This window comes from Rhinatrema bivittatum, chromosome 8 (genome assembly GCF_901001135.1).
Source record: "Rhinatrema bivittatum chromosome 8, aRhiBiv1.1, whole genome shotgun sequence".
NCBI lineage: Eukaryota > Metazoa > Chordata > Amphibia > Gymnophiona > Rhinatrematidae > Rhinatrema > Rhinatrema bivittatum.
This window is the reverse complement of record NC_042622.1, coordinates 412,173-429,694: the sequence shown is the minus strand read 5'-3', so window position 1 is coordinate 429,694 and position 17,522 is coordinate 412,173. Positions and strand designations below refer to the sequence as shown.

Genomic DNA, 17,522 nt, shown 5'->3' with positions numbered 1-17,522 from the left:
CATTCTGGGGTTATGATGAAATTTGGATATTTTGCTGAAGAAGAATTCTTTTTTCGCATTATTGATGATGTTTTTGTATTCAGCTAATTTATTCCGATAATTGTTTAGTGTGGTTGTGTTTTTATTTTTTCTCCATTCTCTTTCTTTTTTCCTGAGCAATTCTGATGTTTTCATTATACCATTAGTTATTGTGTTTGGCTTGTTGTTTAGTCTTTGTAATGATGGGGTTAATGAAGTCTGCTACATTTTTTGTAATATTTATCCATGATGAAGTTGCAGTCCCAGAATTGTCTAGATTTATGTTGCTTAGTTCTACTTGAAGGGTTTTTTGAAGAAGATCAGTGTTGAATGGTGGACGGTAATAGATCTTGTTTGGAGTGGTTTTAGGTGGTTTAAGGCTGGAACTGACGGTTAATTTCGCTTGGATAAGGTGGTGGTCAGACCAGGGTATTTCTGTGGTTTGAATAGAGTTTGAGTGCCAGAAATCAGTGTTGATGAAAATGAGGTCGATAGTGTGGCCAGCTTTATGAGATGGTGATTGGATTATTTGGTTTAGATTTAGAGTTGAAAGGGCATCAGTGATAGTTTGGCAGGCTTTAGATTGTGAGGGTGAATTGAAGTGAATGTTGAAGTCTCCAAGGATTATGATGGGTTTGTTGAGGGAAATATTGTTCATGATAAATTCTATGAATGGGGAGCAGTTTTTTCCGAGGGCTCCAGGAGGACAGTAAGTAAGGCAGATCTGTAGTTTAGGTGAATCGAATAACGCAATTTCAAATGGTGGAGAAATATTTGTTGGACGAAGTTTTAGTTGAAGGGTTTTTTTTTTAGATAAGCATTAAGCCACCTCCTTTTTTGACTGGTTTTAAATCAGCTGGTTGATAGTATAATGGACTATCCCCCTAATCTTAGTGTTATTTGAAAGGATACATAATTGCTTCCTATTTAGTCATTTATTTTATTTATTTAAAGCTTTTTTTTATACCGGATTCATGATAGAATCACATCATGCCGGTTTACAAGTAACAAGGGGAGTGAAAAACCTAACATTTAACAGGTGGAGAGAAGCAAGAAAGTTACAATAAAACAGGGGAAGCAGGAACTGGGATAAGAAAAGAAGCCTGAGTAGTTTTAGGAGTAAAACAGGAACAACTATTTACATAGTGCTGGGATGTAACATGATGGTTGTAGCAGACAGTTCATAAGGCCCATTAGAGGAGTCAGTGAGATTCAGGAAAGGCTTGTCTAAGTAGCCAAGTCTTAAGTCTTTTTCTAAATGTTAATAAGCATGGTTCATTCCACCCCACTCATGATTTTATAAAATTTCAAGCACATCCCATCTCAGTCCTCTCTTTTCCAAGCTAAAGAGCCTAATTTGTTTCACTTGTCTCTTTAAGAGAGTTTTTTCATCTCCTTTATCATTTTTGTTACCCTTTACACAAACTTTACAGTGCTCTCCAGAAAATACTATTAACTACTATAAAAGGCTAAGTCACTAGTTACATCAAATATATTGCTTGGAGCCTGTTCCTCTGCATATTCTGGCATTTTCTCACAACAGAGGTCAGATGTATGCTAGGGGAACTAACAAAACCTCAGCAAAGTGTTACACATATTCTGACATTCCCAATGTCTACAGCACTGCCTATTTACTTATCTGCTCTGAATAATCAGCACTACATTGTACCATATAATTGCACTGTATTATATGTCATTTATATCATATGTATGTAAATCATTCAATAAACCTGTACCTCGCTCCAAGTACTGCAGGAAGAGAGCAAGTAACAAATAAATGTAGTGACTCAGACATAAGGAGGTCGATATTCAACCACAGAGCAGCTAGTTAAGTTAGCCAGATATAGCTACCTGCTTAACTTAATGGGAATATTCAGCGGCGCGGGTATAATCGGCCAACTTTAGGATAGCCCTACGGTGAGACCAGAGTTAGCCATAATTTATATGGTTACCTCTGGCCCTCCCGGAAACACCACCTGCCCGCCCCGGAACATCCCCCAACTTATGTGGCTAAATTCTAGTCATTATGTGGCTTTAAATATAGCCGGCTAAATAACTTTTGAATATCGACCTCATACAGTATATAACATAACAAAATATTTACATTCAGTACTTAAGAATTCCCATGAAAAAAAAGTGGCACACAAAGGAAATTTGGTTCTTACCTGCTAATTTTCGTTCCTGTAGTACCACGGATCAGTCCAGACTGTGGGTTGAGCCTCCTGTCCAGCAGGTGGAGACACACCAAAATTGTGAGGGTATCCTATATCAGGACAGAGCCTACCCTACACCCCTTCAGTATAAAGTACTTTCAAAGCAGATATAGCTTCCCAAAGATCAAGCAAGCAATAAGAAAAAACTAACAAATTGAACAAGTGAACAATTGAAAAGATTCTGTATGAATAAAAACGCTCTTGCATACAATTTTATTTTCACCTGTTAGATGCTTCCGGTGCCTTTAGTAATAGTAGACAACAAATCAGATAATTGAAAAACACCTGTAGAAAAAGTCAGAACATTCGTATCAGATCTAATACTGGCAGGTGTCTGGACTGATCCGTGGTACTACAGGAACGAAAATTAGCAGGTAAGAACCAATTTTCCTTTTCCTGTACATACTCGGATCAGTCCAGACCGTAGGATGTACCAAAGCTTCCCTAAACAGGGTGGGACCGAGATAGTCCCACTCGAAGAACCTGCTGCCCGAAGGAGCCAAAAACTGGAGCCTGCACATCGAGGCAATAATGATGAGCAAAAGTATGCAGGGATTTCCAAGTAGCTGCCCTACATATTTCCTGCGGAGAGACCGACTGACTCTCCGCCCAAGAAGTAGCCTGAGCCTGTAAGGAATGAGCTTTTAAGCCTTCCGGCACGGGCCGACCCTTTCAGATGTAAGCCGACGCAATGGCGTTTTCAGCTAGCATTCTATCGTTTTTTATGTTCCATGTAATTAACGAGAGTATTCAAAGTTGTTTTGAAGGGAAGTTTTATGTATAGTTATGCATTCTCCCTTGTTTTTTCTATTTCATTTCGTATCTCATGTTCCTTGTACCGCCCCCTGGGCGATTTTTCAGTTTCAATGTAAACCGGTGTGATTTGTATTTATACAGGAACGTCGGTATAAAAAAGTTACAAATAAATAAATAAATGGCCTCCTTTAGCCAACGTGCGATAGTGGCCTTGGAAGCCTTATTACCTTTATTTGGCCCACTCCACAGAACAAACAAGTGGTCAGAGACCCAGAACTCATTTGTAACCTGAAGGTAACGCAGCAAGACCCGTTTCACATCGAGGCGCTGCAGATCACCCCCAGCTGTATTTGCTACTTCTGACGAAGAAAAAGCCGGAAGTTCCACAGACTAATAGAAGACACGACCTTTTGCAAGAAAGAGGGTACCGTCTTAAGGGATACCCCTGAATCTGAGAAACGTAGAAAAGGCTCTCTGCACAACAATGCTTGGAGCTCTGAGATTCTTCTGGCTGAACAAATGGACACCAAGAAGACTGTTTTGAGAGTCAAATCCTTGAGCGTAGCCCTCCTTAAGGGCTCAAAAGGAGCTTCGCAGAGAACCCGGAGAACCAAGTTAAGACTCCACAAGGGACAAGTAACCCGGACCGGAGGATTCAAGTGCTTGGCTCCCTTGAGGAAATGGATGACATCCGGATGAGCCGCTACTGAATAACCGTCAATGGTGCCTAAGAGGGAACCGAGAGCGGAGACCTGCACTCGCAAGGAACTGAACGACAACCCCTTGGTGAGACCGTTCTGGAGAAAAGAAAGGACCTGGGAAACCGGAGCCTTACGAGCCGAGATACCCGAGGCGACACATGCATTTTCAAAATTCTTCCATACTCGGACATAAGCAAGCGAGGTAGTCAGCTTCCTGGCCCTCAATAGAGTGGATATAACTTCTTCCTTATATCCCTTCTTTCTCAATCTCCGCCGTTCAAAAGCCAGGCCGCTAGACAGAAGCGATCCACCTGATCGAAAAATACGGGACCCTACTGTAGAAGATGTGAAAGATGACAGAGGCGTAGGGGACCGTCCGTGGCTAGATTCACAAGGTCCGCAAACCACGGTCTGTGAGGCCATTCCGGAGCCACTAGAATGACAGGCCCGCGATGAAGCTCGATTCTTCGGAGTACTTTGCCCACTAACAACCAGGGAGGGAACACGTACAAAAGAATGTCACGGGGCCAGGGAAGGACCAGGGCATCCACCCCTTCCGCGCAATGTTCCTGTCTGCGGCTGAAGAACCGAGGAGCTTTCGCATTGGTCATTGTGGCCATCAGATCCAAGTGAGGGGGACCCCACCTGCGGATTATTTTATTTATTTATAAATAGGTTCATCACTGCATCTGACAATTCCCACTCGCCTGGGTCTAACCTCTGGCGACTGAGGAAATCCGCTTGAACGTTCTCCTTCCCTGCAATATGGGACGCCGCTAAGCGCTCTAGGTGACGTTCCGCCCATGCGAAGAGCCTGCTGGCTTCCAGAGCGACTCCTGGTGCCCCCTTGTCGATTAATGTAGGCTACATTGGTGGAATTGTCTGACAGGACCAGCACCGCCTTGTGGAGGAGTAGGGGGAGGAAGGCCTTGAGAGCCAGTCGGACCGCTCGAGCTTCCAGTCGATTGATGAGCCAGCGAGATTGGGTCGGAGACCAATACCCCTGAGCAGACTAGGTCTGGCATACAGCTCCCCAGCCGGAGAGGCTGGCATCCGTTGTTACCACGATCCACTGCAGTATCAGAAGGGACATCCCCTTCTGGAGATGGACAGGCGACAGCCACCGCTGCAGTTCTGCAACGGTAGACTCGGAGAGCAGCAGGGGCGTCTGAAACTGTTCAGATACCGGTTTCCAGCAGGATAGCAAGGCTTTCTGTAACGGACGCATATGCGCAAAAGCCCAGGAGACCAGATCGATAGTGGAGGCCATGGATCCCAGAACCTGGAGATAATCCCAGGCCGTTGGCAGGGCAAGAGAGAGAAAATTGCACACTTGGCCCCTGAGTTTGGGCGATCGGTCCTCCGGAAGAAACACCTTGACTACTCGAGTGTTGAATCACGCCCTCCAATGTCTGGGAGAGTTGAAGTTTGCTCTTGGGAAAGTTGATGACTCATCCCAGAGAGGTCAGACACGACAGGACCTTGCTGACTGCCAGTTGGCAAAGAGACTTTGATTTGGCCCGGATGAGCCAACTGTCCACGTAAGGATGGACTAGGACTCCGTCTCGACGCAGAGTGGCCGCAACTACCACCAATACCTTCGTGAAAGTGTGCGGCGCCATGGCAAGACCGAAGGGGAGTGCTCGAAACTGAAAATGTTGGCCCAATATCTCGAACCAAAGATACCGCTGGTGATCGCAGCGAATCGGGATGTGTAAGTAGGCCTCCGTCAGATCGAGTGAGGCCAAGAATTCTCCGGATCGAACTGCCGCTATCACCACCCTCAAGGTTTCCATCCAAAACTGGGGAACCTTGAGAGCCCGGTTGACGTGCTTGAGATCCAAAATTGGATGAAAGGAGCCCTCCTTTTTGGGCACAACGAAGTAGGTGGAATATTGGCCGGACCCTTGTTCTTCCCTGGGACTGGGACTATGGCCCCCAGTTCCAGCAGCCTGCGCAGGGTTTGTTCGACCGCAGGCCTCTTTCGACTTCCACAGAGGGAGATCAGGTGAAGATCCGGTAGGTCTCAAGCAAATTCTAACGCGTAGCCTTTTTCTATCACCTCTAGGACCCACTGGCCCATCGTTATGGTGGCCCATTCCCCAAGAAACTGGGACAGTCGTCCACCTAAGTCTTGAACGGAAGAAGGAGCCGGCCCCATCTCATAGAGAGGAGGACTTGGTGACTGAGTGTTGCTGGCTACTATCCCTGAAAGGCCAACGTTCCCAAAAGGAATGAGGCCAGGATTGAGATCGGGAAGCATTACCCCTCGGGAACGAGTCCCTAGCCTGGTGGAAAAACGTCATTGCCCTCTAAATCTAGTGCGAGAGGGTAAGGAGGACTTAGACTGTTTCGGGCGGTCCTCCGGCAACTTATGAACCTTATTTTCTCCCAGGGATTTGATAAGTTGCTCTAGATCCTCACCAAAAAGCACCTGGCCCTTGAAGGGAAGGGTTCCCAACCACACTTTGGAAAAGGCATCCGCAGACCAATTTCTCAGCCAGAGGAGGCGCCTGGCCGAGACCGCAAAGACCATTGCTGCCTTGGCTTGCACTCGCAGAAGATCGTACAGGGCGTCCGCCCCATACGCAATTGCTCCCTCCAAGCAATCTGCCAGCTCCGCCTCTGCAGATGGGAGGTCTTGGGTGCTGAGTAATTGTTGAACCCACCTGAGGCTTGCCCGCTGCATGAGACTGCCGCAGATTGTCGCCCGAACTCCCAAAGACAGGACTTCAAATATGCGTTTGAGGTAAAATTCCAACTTGTGGTCCTGGACATCCTTGAGAGCCATAGCCCCAACCACCAGGATGGTGGTGTGTTTGGTAACCACCGTGACAGAGGAATCCACCTTGGGCATCTTAAGTAGATTCAAGCAGGCCTCAGGAAGGGGGTAGAGCTTGTCCATAGCCCTCCCCACTCGGAGTCCCACCTCAGGGGACTCCCATTCCCTAAGGAGCATCAGCTTATGCATAGGGTGAAAAGGAAAAGTACATGGAAGAGCCCTAAGTCCCGCCAGGACTGGGTCCATGTTGGCAGGCATTGCGGCCGTAACCGTATCCGCCGGGGGCAACTCAATTTCCAGTTCCTGCAAAATGAAGGGAATGAGCGGTTCTAGTTCCTCCTTTTGAAATAAGCGTAGCACCCGAGGATCGTCCCCCTTGAGGGGGGGGGGGGGTTAGGAAGCAGAGGGTCAACATCCGGATCTGGAATAGGGACTGGCGGCGGCTGTGGCAGATCCGGATGTGGCGGGACCCCCGGAATCATCCTAACCGAGCCCTGGCCCTCCGGCACCTGTGGAGGTAGCAGAGGAGAAATTTGTGGGTTTTTTGGTGGGGGGGGGGTGTCCAGGGATGGATCTTCCTCCTGTTGTAAGCGGGCTAAATAGGACTTGTGCATAAGAAGCACAAACTCTGCGGAGAAACAAGACTTAGACTTCCCGGGGGGGGGGGGGGGGAAGGGTAAGGTCAGGCACCCCCTCCGGGGCATGAGGGGGGCTCAAATCCAGAGGAGAAACTAAAAAAAAAAAATAAAAAAAATCGGGCTCACCTTCCTCCTGCACATCTGATTCTGTATTTGAGCCTGCTTCCAAGATGGCCGCTGTTCCCGCGGTTTTCCGGGCCGCGGGAACGGCCTGGCCACGAGGCGGGGAACTCGTCCCCGGGTCGCTGCGAGCAAGGAGAGGGATGAGGGACCCTCCCCACCCGGTAGGTACTCTGAACAGAGGCCTCCGCGGGTAAAACGTGTGGCAGACACTCCACATGCTTTACAGGTGCTGGAACGGGGCATCAGCGCTAAAGAAGAAAAAAAAAATCGCTAAAAAAGTAAAAACAGCTGAGCTATGCAGGGCTGAAGTCGGTCAGTGGAGGCAGCAACGGAACTTTGCACGCTGTCCACAGTTCTTAAAAATTAACAAATACAAGTAACAAATACAGCCCTGCTTGTACCTTTTTTTTTTTTTAAACTGCTCAGCTAAGCCAGGGGAAACACACTCCCTGAGAGGGTCCTGTTGTACAGTGGAGAGCTAGATAATGGGGGAGGGACTGGACCACCAGTATCACACCAGATGGTCACCAGGAAAAAGGGGCCACGGATGGGCAAGCACCCCCCCCCCCCCCCCAGGCTCCCAGCAGAGCGGAGAGACCGAACTGTCTCTGTGAGGAAAAAAGGGAGAAAACTTTCAAAATCCTCTTTTTTTTTAAAACAAGAATTAAATACTTGCTTGATCCAGACCAAAAGTAAAGAAAATCCCCTCAGGGAAACTAAGGGAAGAAGAAGAAGGGGAACCGTAGTTTCAGCTGCCTGCACCTGCTGGAGACAGACGAATACTGAAGGGCTGCAGGGTAGGCTCTGTCCCGATATAGGAGACCCTCACAGTTTTGGTCTGGACTGATCCGGGTATGTACAGGGAATGCAGATGTAGTATCCATATACTTTAGAAAAGGAGATCACTGCAAAGGAGCTGAGACTGAGTGCCAAGCACCACTTCTGCTCCTTGGCTAGTCAGGGATATTGCAGAGGCAGTGATCCTAACCCCTAGGAAGGAACAAACTCAGGCCTCATTTACAAAGCATGGGAGAAAAGGCCTTAGATTGTATGCCCTCTGGGGCTAGGGAAATACCTACAGCACCTGAATGTAATCTGCTTTCAAAGTGCCTGAAAAGCAGATTAAAAATAAAAAAAAATAATGAGGAGTTCCAGTTTGTGCTGAAAAATTAGCATGCAAGCATGTCATGCGCTGGCTGGGCAGAGGAAGAAACCTCAGGGAAGTGCACAGGAAGGCTCACGCAAGACTGAGCTGGAAGCACAGAAGGAAACTGCCAGGCCACAACAACAGTAATTTTAAAAAGAAGAAAAAGAAATGGATCCCGTGTGGCGACGTATTTATTTGTACTACAGCAGTAAGCTCCTGCCACTTGAAGTTTTTCTATGCTCATCTACCATTACTAATTGAGATAAAGTTTAGTGAAACTTCAGGTCACCCAAGCAGATGAATCATTATTCCTTGTCAAACTCGTCTTCTCATTTTGCTTTTTATTTTCCATGCCTTTTCACTCCTACCCATCATAACTATTCACAAATGGCTTTTCCTGTGCTGGATCACATTCTGATGCGACAGGCAGCTCTTCTATGCCTCTGCTCGTTTACACTTATTGTAATCCACCTCAAGAGCAACTTTTGGAAAATGTGGAATATTAAATGCTCATAAACAAATAAATAAAAGGAATTTCTCTACTGCTGCTATTTATTACCACCTATTTGACTCAGCAGTTTCCACTTCCAGCTCAATCGGAATCAGGAGCCTTCCTCTGCAATTACTGGGGGATTTTCTCACATCCCTAGTGAGCCACCGCAGTGACAGTCCTCGGCCGAGCTCCAGAAGCCTGAAATCAGCTGGCAAGGCAATGACTGAAACTCTGCCTCCTGAGCATCCCCGGATTACATTCAGGTACTGAACACACTTCCCTGTCTCCAGAGGCCTCACAATCTAAGGGGGTCATTTGCAAAAGATTTTAAGCAAGTAACGGGCTTTTGAGAATTGCTACTTTTACACATGTAACGACAAACGTTTTGGGCACATAAAAGAAAATTAGGTCCTTACCTTTTGCTAATTTTCGTTCCTGTAGTACCGAGGATCAGTCCAGACTCCTGGGTTTTGCCCCCCCCTCTAGCAGATGGAGACAGAAGTTTACAAACCAAACTCCGCCTATATCTAGGCTGGTGCCACCTACAGTCTGGCAGTATTACGTAATGTCAAAGCAGAACCACAGCAAATTCACAAAACTCAATCACAATTCACCTCAACCGTAACGTTAACCCCCCAACTGGGGAACCGAACTCGAGGTATGAACAGTAACACATCTGGAATGATAACATACAGACTAGACAGGCCCTCCGGCAAACAACCGAAAGACTGGGCGGGACTCTGGACTGATCCTTGGTACTACAGGAACGAAAATTAGCAAAAGGTAAGGACCTAATTTTCTTTTCCCTGTACGTACCAGGATCAGTCCAGACTCCTGGGATGTACCAGAGCTTACCTTACTTGGGTCGGGAGCCGGAGAGGCCTGCTCGAAGCACTCCTTCTCCAAACCCCGTCGACCCTGGCGCATTAACATCCAAACGATAGTGCCGTGCAAACGTGTGGACCGATTTCCAGGTGGCTGCCCTACAGATCTCCTCTGTAGGAATGTGATGGCATTCCGCCCATGATGCGGCCTGAGCGCGAGTAGAATGAGCTCGCAGCCCAGCGGGCAACGACCTACCCTGCAAAAGGTACGCCGACCGAATGGCCTCCTTCAGCCACCGAGCAATCGTAGTCTTGGAGGCTGCCTTCCCTCGCCTCGGACCCCCATAGAGAACGAACAGGTGGTCCGACATTCTGAATGCATTTGTGACCTCTAAGTACTGCAGCAAAGCACGTTGGACATCCAACTTACGAAGATCCTTAGCCATAGGATCCAAATCCTGTGCCTGCCCAAACGTTGGCAACTCGACCGTCTGATTCATGTGAAATGACGAAACCACTTTGGGCAAAAAGGAAGGCACCGCCAGCAACAAGATTCCCGAGTCCGAAATCCGCAAAAAAGGCTCCCGACACGACAGAGCCTGCAGTTCAGAAATCTGTCGCGCCGATACCATGGCCACCAAGAAAACCACCTTCAGAGTTAGATCCTTGAGCGTAACCCTACGAAGAGGCTCAAATGGTGCTGCACACAAAGCTTTAAGGACAACATTCAAATTCCAGGACGGGCAAGGCTGCCTAAACGGAGGACGCAATTGCCTCGCTCCTCTAAGAAAACGCACTACATCCGGATGCGCTGCTAACGATGTTCCATTAATCCGTCCCCGTAAGGACCCCAGTGCTGCCACCTGCACCCGCAGCGAACTACAGGAGAGACCCTTGGACAAACCCTCCTGTAGAAAAAGAAGTATGTCCGAGATGGCCGCACGAGTGGGTGCCACGCCGTGCTCAATACACCATGACTCAAAAACTCTCCATACCCGGACATAAGCCAACGACGTAGACTTCTTACGAGAACGCAGCAGAGTAGAAACCACTGTCTCCGCGTATCCCTTCGATCTCAACCGTTTCCTCTCAAAAGCCATGCCGCTAGACAAAAGCGATCCACCAGATCGAAACAAACGGGCCCCTGATGCAAGAGGTCCGGTAGAAACAGAAAACGAAGTGGCCCCTCGATCGCTAGGTTCAGAAGATCCGCGAACCACGGCCTTCTTGGCCATTCCGGAGCGACTACTATCACGTCCGCTGGGTGCTGCTCGATCCGACGCAACACCCTTCCGATGAGAGGCCATGGAGGAAACACGTAGAGGAGCACATCTGTCGGCCACGGCACCACCAGGGCGTCCACTCCTTCCGCCGCCGTCTCCCGACGACGCGCAAAAAACCTGGGAGCTTTGGCATTCTGGAAAGTAGCCATCAGGTCTACCGCCGGCGTGCCCCACCGAGCACAGACGAGTTGAAATGCTTCCTCCGCGAGCTCCCACTCTCCGGGATTCAGCCAGTGGCAACTGAGAAAATCCGCTTGGACGTTCTCCACCCCGGCTATGTGAGAAGCCGCAATACTGGTCAGGTGGGACTCTGCCCATCTCATCAACAACCGGGCTTCGGACGCTACCGACTGACTCCTGGTTCCCCCCTGACGATTGATGTAAGCTACCGTGGTCGCATTGTCCGACAGGATCCTGACCGACCGACCTCGGATAAGCGGCAGGAACCGTAAAAGAGCCAGCATCACCGCTCGAGTTTCCAACCGATTGATGGTCCATGACGCCTCTCGCGGCGACCACTGCCCCTGGACCGACTGTCCGCCACAGACTGCTCCCCACCCGGACAGGCTGGCATTCGTGGTAACCACCGTCCATGATGGCGTCTCCAAAGAGACCCCTCGACTCAAGTTGTCCGGGCAGAGCAACCAGGTCAAGCTGTCTCTGGCATCCTGGGTCAGTGTCAAGGGGAGGAAGAAATCCTCCGATACTGGGCGCCAGCGAGAGAGCAACGCTGACTGCAACGGACGCATATGAGCGAATGCCCATGGAACCAACTCCAGAGTGGAATTCATAGATCCCAATACTTGTAAGTAGTCCCATACTACCGGTATCGGTCTTCTCAACAACCTTCGGATCTGTCCCTGCAACTTCACCATGCGCTCCTGCGTAAGTGACACCGTGCCTTGACACGTGTCGAACGAAGCTCCCAAATACTCCAGGGATTGCGACGGAACCAAATGGCTCTTGGCCACATTGACCACCCAGCCCAGTGATCTCAACAGCTGGAGAACTCGCCGAACCGCCGCTTGACAGAGCACTTCGGACTTGGCCCAAATCAACCAGTCGTCCAAATACGGATGCACCAACAGCCCTTCCTCGCGGAGTCTCGCTGCTACCACCACCATAATCTTGGTGAACGTGCGAGGGGCCGTCGCCAGGCCAAATGGCAATGCCTGAAACTGGAAATGCTGACCCATTACCACAAACCGAAGAAACTGTTGGTGGTCCGGCCGAATGGCAATGGGTAGGTATGCTTCCGTGAGATCCAGGGATGCCAAGAACTCTCCCTTCCTTACCGATGCGATCACCGAACGCAATGTTTCCATTCGGAACCGAGGAATCCTCAGACATCTGTTGACCGCTTTTAGATCGAGAATGGGATGGAACGTTCCTTCCTTCTTGGGCACTACGAAGTAAATGGAGTATCGGCCCTGTCGGAGCTCGTCGGGAGGCACCGGAACAATTGCCCCGAGATCTCGCAGCCGCACTAGGGTCGAGCGTACCGCCCGGCGCTTTTCTGAAAAACCGCAAGGCGACACCAGGAAACACCGGGCCGGCCGGTGTGAAAAATCTAATGCGTAACCGTGTCTTATCACTTCTAGTTCCCACTGATCGGATGTGATCCTGGTCCATTCCTCGTAAAACCGGCTTAACCTGCCGCCAATCTTGGGTACCTCGGAATGGACCGGCCTCAATTCATTGTGCAGGCTTCCCGCCTTGCACATTCTGACCGGCTCCCGGACGACCGAAACTGCGCCCATGAAAGGACTGAGAATACGACTGCTGCCGGGTAGCACTGGATCGAGGAAGAACATTGGATCGAGGAAGAGCACTCGATATCATATACTTGGATTTCAGCAAAGCTTTTGATACGGTTCCGCACAGGAGACTGGTCAATAAAACGAGAAGCTTGGGAGTGAGTGCCGAGGTGGTGACCTGGATTGCAAATTGGTTGACGGACAGAAGACAATGTGTGATGGTAAATGGAACCTTCTCTGAAGAGAGAGCGGTTTTAAGTGGTGTACCGCAAGGATCGGTGTTGGGACCGGTCCTGTTCAATATCTTTGTGAGCGACATTGCGGACGGGATAGAAGGTAAGGTTTGTCTTTTTGCGGATGACACTAAGATCTGCAACAGAGTGGACACGCCGGAAGGAGTGGAGAGAATGAGACGGGATCTAAGGAAACTGGAAGAGTGGTCAAAGATATGGCAGCTGAGATTCAATGCCAAGAAGTGCAAAGTCATGCATATGGGGAGTGGAAATCCGAATGAACTGTATTCGATGGGGGGGGAAAGACTGATGTGCACGGAGCAGGAGAGGGACCTTGGGGTGATAGTGTCTAATGATATGAAGTCTGCGAAACAATGCGACAAGGCGATAGCAAAAGCCAGAAGAATGCTGGGCTGCATAGAGAGAGGAATATCAAGTAAGAAAAGGGAAGTGATTATTCCCTTGTACAGGTCCTTGGTGAGGCCTCACCTGGAGTACTGTGTTCAGTTCTGGAGACCGTATCTACAAAAAGACAAAGACAAGATGGAAGCGGTACAGAGAAGGGCGACCAGGAAGGTGGAGGATCTTCATCGGATGACGTACGAGGAGAGATTGAAGAATCTAAATATGTACACCCTGGAGGAAAGGAGGAGCAGAGGAGATATGATACAGACTTTCAGATACTTGAAAGGTTTTAATGATCCAAAGGCAACGACAAACCTTTACCATAAGAAAAAAATCAGCAGAACCAGGGGTCACGATTTGAAGCTCCAGGGAGGAAGATTCAGAACCAATGTCAGGAAGTATTTCTTCACGGAGAGGGTGGTGGATGCCTGGAATGCCCTTCCGGAGGAAGTGGTGAAGACCAGAACTGTGAAGGACTTCAAAGGGGCGTGGGATAAACACTGTGGATCCATAAAGTCAAGAGGGCCGCCAATGAAGAGTGGGTGACTCGCCAGAATGATGGCTACTGCCTGGACACAATACCCTTATTCAATAAACATACACATGGTTACTGTGACTCCAACATCACTCTAAGCTTCAACAGCAAGAGGAAATGTGGAAAAAAGGATTTGCACTCACAAAGCCGGGAGTAGCTGGCTTGTTACGGCGGTTACTACCCCAAACCAAATGTGCCTGATACTTCACTTTCGATGCACATCCAGCATAGCTCTCCGCTCCAACGGCAGGGGAGAAGAAAAACTGATACTTCACGCATACCCAGCATAGCTTCAACGGCAGGGGAGAAGAAAAAAGGATTCACACTCACAAAGCGGGGAGTAGCTGGCTTGTTACGGCGGTTACTACCCCAAACCAAATGTGCCTGATACTTCACTTTAGATGCATATCCAGCATAGCTCTCTGCTTCAACGGCAGGGGAGAAGAAAAACAACCAATAAGGGCTGTATAACATAGTCTGGGTTAAAACAAATAAGCATGGGTGTAGCTTGCTTATTGCGGCGGTTACTACCCCATCTACCCCCTAACTAATCAAGCTAGATATTTCACTTGGATGCAGCTCCATCACTGCTCTCTACATTAATGGTGGGGGAGGAAGGGAAATAGAACCAAGAGCTAAAAGAAACAGATAAGTATGAGAGAAAAAATGTGTGAAGCTTGCTGGGCAGACTGGATGGGCCGTTTGGTCTTCTTCTGCCGTCATTTCTATGTTTCTATGTTTCTATGTTTCACTGTGACGAAACGAGGAGGCCGATCCTCGAGCCGTCAGTGGTCGGCGACCGCCATGAAAACGAGGACGAGAGGCTGGCGCCCCACGGTACCTGGGCCTATCCTCTGGCAAGCGATGCACCTTATTCTCGCCTAAGGATTCAATCAGATCCTCCAATTCCTTGCCAAACAACAACTTCCCCTTAAAGGGTAAGGAGCCCAACCGTGCCTTGGAAGTCCCGTCCGCCGCCCAGTGACGGAGCCATAGCAGCAGCCGCGCCGCTACCGCCGATACCATAGTTCTGGCCGATGTTCGCAACAGATCATAAAAGGCATCTGCACTATAGGCAATGACCGCCTCCAAACGACTTGCCTGGCGCACCTCTTCCGACGACAAGGACTCGTTGGCCAAAAGCTGTTGCGCCCAACGAAGCCCTGCTCTCAGAGAAAAATTACTGCAAATCGCCGCACGAATACCCAGCGCCGAGACCTCAAAGATTCGTTTAAGCTGAACTTCCAACTTTCTGTCCTGTAAATCCTTAAGCGCGGTACCGCCGGTCACCGGGATAGTGGTCTTTTTCGTTACCCGCTGCCACCGCTGAATCTATTTTCGGTAAGCGCAACAGCTCCAGCACATCCTCCGGTAGGGGATATAATTTATCCATGGCTTTAGCCACTTTCAGCCCCAAATCTGGAGTATCCCACTCCTTAAAGAGTAAATCAGACGCCGAGAAATGTAATGGAAACGGTGAGGAAGGACCCCTGAGCCCCAACACCACCGGATCCGTCTGCCCTAGACGAGATTCAACCTGCGGAAGCGGGATTCCCAGCTCCCCCAGGATCTCTGGAATGAGGGGCCCCAGTTCGTCTTTCCTAAACAATCTGACAACCTTCGGATCATCCCCCTCAGCTCCATGAGGTACTGTCGAGTCTTTGGACCCCGTTTCTCCGTCACCCCCCACCCCCCTCGGGGGTTGGGATGGGAAATCCTGGTCCTCCATTGGTTCCTCCGGTTCTTCTGACTCCGTAGAGGAGTCTTTTTGGCCCCCTGCCCGCCGAGATCGAAGAGGTCGGACCCTGGCCGGACCCTCAGGCCCCGGCCCAGACGTTGCTCTTTTTTCTGCCATGGGCCCCGGGTCCGAGGGCGGATTTCCCTGGGTCCGCTTTCGGGCCATGCGGCAGGCCTTAAAGGCCTTGTGCATAAGTAGCACAAACTGGGAATTAAAAGAGGAGTCGGAGGACCCCTCATCTTCCTCTTCTTCCACGGAGGAATCCTCTCTGGTGGGCCTCGCAGGCCTCATCCCTCCAGCAGGTCCCTGCTGGGGTGTGAAACGCGGCGGGGCGTCCACTTCCCCGCTCTCCCTCTGGCCCGCGCTTTTCTCGGCTCCCCGAGAAGAAAACATGGCTGCCGTTCCCGCCGAAAAAGTTTCTAAAATGGCCACCGAAGACAACCCCCCCGATACCGCCGAGGAAGTTGCGGTGGACCCGGCGCGAGGCTGCCTGCCTCCCCGGGTCCCCGACGTCGATCCTCCCTCTCCCCCCCCCCCCCCCCACCACACCCGGAGCACAGGCTGTCCCTGGACAGCCGTGCTGCCGCGGACCCGCAGGCCCGGCAAGCCGTTTGCCGAGGCATAACCTCCGCGAGACGAGGGGAAGAGCCGCGCACCCAAACAGCAAACACAGAGCCCTCCCTCGCCCGCCGTGCGAATCGAAGGAGAGAGAGAGAGAGAAAAACCCCGGCGGAACAGCCTACAACCAAGAAAAAAAAGCAACAACATTTTTTTTTTTTTTCTGTTTAAATTACCTCGGGTCCGGAGTCAGGTGGGGGGAGTGAGCCGGTACCACCGGTATCACCCCCAGTCCCGAATTGCCGGATATGGGGCTCCCCCACTCCTCGGCTGCCTCTACCAGGGGGAACGGTCCCCTCAGGACCTTACCCTCCCCTGGGAGGCGGGTGCCGGGACCAGCAGGCAAGCCTCTGCGGCCTCCCCCCCTATCACTAACACCTACCTTTTTTTTTTTTTTAAACTCAAAATTACTTTTCTTTCTTTCTTTTTTTTTTTTTACAATTGCCTAACTCCTAGGCCCAAAACACACAGACTGTAGGTTTTGCACCCTCTCCACCTGCTAGGAGACATAAGAAGACTGCCAGACTGTAGGTGGCACCAGCCTAGATAAGGCAGAGTTTGGTTTGTAAACTTCTGTCTCCATCTGCTAGAGGGGGGCCAAACCCAGGAGTCTGGACTGATCCTGGTACGTACAGGGAAATGGGCTTTAGAGCACTGCTAAAATATGCACCACTTTCACGAACTTAACTCCTTTAATAATTCACTCCTAAGTCTGTACCTGAGACAAGAGAGAGTGAAGAGGCAGAGGATTTAAACCCTGGCTTCCCTGGTTCGCAGTAGGCTAGAAATCCACCCTTCATCTCTTCTCTCCATCACCCTCCTCTCCCCATAATTTTTCACTTCTTACTTTTCAAACACATATCCTCTCTTCTCCTCTACCTTCCCTCTTCCCACTCATTATTTTGCCCCTTGCACCTCATCCTTCCTTCCCTTTCCCCAGGGCATAGATCCCTCGTGGGTTCTCGGCTTTCTCCCTCCTTCCCATATTTCCTCAGCTCGTTCACATTCCCTCTCACCTAAATAACAAAGTCCAACCCAACGTGAACTCCTATACTGCCCTCCCTCCACAAGATGCACCCTCTCATGCCCTCCTTCCTTCCTTCCAGCCCCAATGCTGCCTCCTGGTGCTCTCACCCCAAGGCTGCCTCCCGTACCCACCCCCTCTCCTCCTAACCCCCATCCCCTCTCCTCCTAACCCCGACGCTGCCTCCCGTACCCCATCCCCTCTCCTCCTAACCCCCCCATCCCCTCTCCTCCT

General features: G+C 50.0%; 1 protein-coding gene across 1 annotated transcript in view; it reads right to left on the bottom strand.

The window, feature by feature from the left end:
- Positions 1–17,522, bottom strand: part of TM9SF4 (transmembrane 9 superfamily member 4) — a 211,675-nt gene that overhangs the window by 100,056 nt on the left and 94,097 nt on the right.